This window comes from Chanos chanos, chromosome 14 (assembly GCF_902362185.1).
Source record: "Chanos chanos chromosome 14, fChaCha1.1, whole genome shotgun sequence".
In the NCBI taxonomy this organism is placed as follows: Eukaryota; Metazoa; Chordata; class Actinopteri; order Gonorynchiformes; family Chanidae; genus Chanos; species Chanos chanos.
In genome coordinates, this window is record NC_044508.1 from 9,249,825 (window position 1) to 9,252,969 (window position 3,145).

The 3,145-nt window shown below is 37.2% G+C and overlaps 1 non-coding gene across 1 annotated transcript; it reads right to left on the reverse strand.

Moving 5' to 3' along the window:
• Positions 1-2,374: 2,374 nt before the first annotated feature.
• On the reverse strand, positions 2,375-2,446 carry trnah-gug (transfer RNA histidin (anticodon GUG)). The gene has a single exon. It is a non-coding gene; the product is annotated as a tRNA-His (tRNA).
• Between the last annotated feature and the right edge of the window lie 699 nt (positions 2,447-3,145).

Here is a 3,145-nt window from a genome sequence, read left to right on the forward strand (position 1 = left end):
GATGTAAGCAACCCAGCAGTGGCTTTCAAGTATCTGGTCCAGCTGTCTCTCACTCCAGACCAGTCACACAAGCTCCCTTTGCTTTAAATATTGCTCACAGCCCATTTGGAAGTGCTAATATTGTATGGGGTTTGAGCTGAGCTCTTCAACCTCCAACATCAGTATTCTTAATACTCGAAAGCAAAGAAACAAATTCATTTCAGCATTGGTGAGGGGCTGAAAACAGACACTAATGGCTAGTGGGACATTGTTATTATAGAATAAGCCCCGAGCTTTTTTGTTCCATACAACAATGCACGGAAAACCTCATGCTTGGATAAACTAATGGACACACTAATGAAGATGGGATTGTAAAATGATTCTCACATTTATAACCTGATGCAAAGACTGCAAATCTATAATGATTTTTCCCTCCGTTGTTTTCTTTTCATATGTGTCATATCATCTAGTGAAGTTCACAAGCAACAATTGCTTATTTCTGCAGTTAATTCCTAGATAAGATTCTGAAATTAAAAATGAAGAATCAATTCCTACTGACACCAAATCTTGATTTTAGGCCATTTGTGTGCAAATCAGAAGAAAATAAAATCACATAGCACCTATTCTTTGGTTTGCTGCAGGATAGAACCGCTGTGTTCATATGTTTTCATATACAGGTATGGTAGAACCACTGCAGAGTGACCACTGGTTCTTGCAACACTCAACCAGTAACTTGTTGATGCAATTTTTTATAGTATCCAGAGAGCAACTTTTAAAATGACCATGCATCAAGCAAATCACTGCTCACTGGTAATCAGCAATTATGCATCTCTGATCTGCTGAATTTCCATTAGATTATACTTTTTCTGTGTACAACACAGTGATCAAGTTAAATATTTCACGCGTTTATTTCAAACAGAAATTGCAGTTATTCTGACCTCTGAATTCTTCTGTACCAGAGTAATAGCGAAAAGATGTTGGCAGCTATTACCATGTTGTGTTAAATCCAGAAGGTCAAGCTCAAGGTCATATAATCCTTAATCAAGAGAAAAGCCTGTGACATTAGCAAGGGAAGATCATTATGTCCTTTAAGGTTGGTAAGGGACTAATTTTGTAAAATGCTCATACATCAATATTTATTTCTTTTAATAATTATAGGGGGAAAGAATTAGATGAGCCCATTAGATTTATGAGCCCATAAAATCCAAGGTCTTATCAATAATATGATGAAAAGGAACATGACCAATATCCACAATGCAGCATATAACAGCAAACAGAAAAGCTTACAGATTGCCTATTAGTTACAGCACTGTTTCACAGCTGTCATTGTAAGGATTTATTTTCTCATGACTTTTGATGTTGAATTATTCCAATACAAAAAACAATGAATACAATGAATACAATATAGACTGATTTACTCACATCAATTAATCCAAGTCTGTGAAACGTGCCACGATTTTCATGTTACTAATTGCTATTATCATTGAAGTGACAGTTGGCCACGCTGTGCTAATCTGGCGACCTGTGTGATCTAGGAGGGGATCCTACTAAAACTGATTGCTGACCCACATATCTGTGTCTTTAAAAAAAATGTTAGGAGAAAAAAGACAGCAGGAGAAGTGATAGGAGCCTCGTGTAACAAATGATGTTTAAGGGGAAGGGGCACTCAGCTCAGGGATTCCATCATCAGAGATTAACTGTGGGTTATCCCAGCTTTTCTGGTTTTAACCTTATTGGAATGACCTTTTCAATACGTTTAAGGACATCGATTAACTGTTTCAGTATCTGAAGTCTTGTGACTAAAGATATAAACTGTACACTGTCTCCAGTGGGAAAACTTACGGCTGTTGTACAAAATTTAGTCCACTGCCCAGTCATAGGTGTATCATATGAGGTTCATTAGTCAGGTATTAGTCAGTTAGACTAGTTAGACATATTCATTAGCTGCTCAGTTGTTAAATGGACAAATGAATACCTTTACCGGTTTCTGTACTGGGGAGTCTACGCTGACTCTGAAGTGTTTACCAGATGGGAGATGCTGGCTCTTGGTGTCAGGAATATTGGAGGGATCCATAATGACATTTTGAGCACGAATAATTATAGACCATTTAAAAATGGCGAGGGAGATGCATTATTTTTACAGACTTGGTCAAGGTAGAAAAAACTTAGTTATAGACTTAGACTGCTTTTATTGTCATTTCCACATATGCATGACTCATACATACAGGGGAATGAGACTGCGTTACACAAGGACCACAGTGCCACATAAAACAAATAACAAATAAATACCAAATAAAACAATAAATAACGCACAATAAATACTGAGGACAAAAAAACAACAACAAAAAGAAAAATAAATATGACAACAGAAAGTACTGAGTAAAAGATGTAAATGTGCCGTGACCCGGATTCGAACCGGGGTTGCTGCGGCCACAACGCAGAGTACTAACCACTATACGATCACGGCCCACTACTCTGTGCTCTGGTGCACAGCTGTCTGACTGAACAGTAAAACACTGTGTACTTTCAGATGTTTGTGTAAACGAAACAGAGTTGTGTGTTTGTGTTTTCTTTGGTTGTTCTTGCACTATTCTTAATGAGATGGGCATCACACTATTTTTCAAACCTCCAAATCTATGACCTATATACACACCTACCACTGTCTTTGTCCATACGCCCAAAGTTGTCATTATCATCAGTATACTTATCAATGCAGAAGTCAGAGTTACTTCTCATCCACTGATTTTTTGTGTAATGTGATTTTTTTGTTACACTGATTTTTTGTGTAACGTTGACTAACTCAGACAATCCTGCTGCGTGCTTGCACTAATACAGCCTTACTGTTAAGTTTAACATGTTGTAGAATGCTCATCAATATAAAAATTATTAACATTATTTAATATGTTGTTAAAGAGTTTTACAGATATCTGCTTCAGCTTGCCTATCAAAAGATGTGGCTGTGTTGAGTGGAAAGAGGAGAAAAAAGGAAGAGTGACAGTCTGGCCTAAGCCTTTATAACCTTGCAGATGTTTTTCACAATATAATTCACCCTGCCTCTGGTGACATCAGCAATAGTGATCTACCTGTGCCTAAATACATCTGGGATGGATTTTAATAGTGTGTTCATATCCTTAAAAAAACGGATCCCATGATCTTTCAAACACAA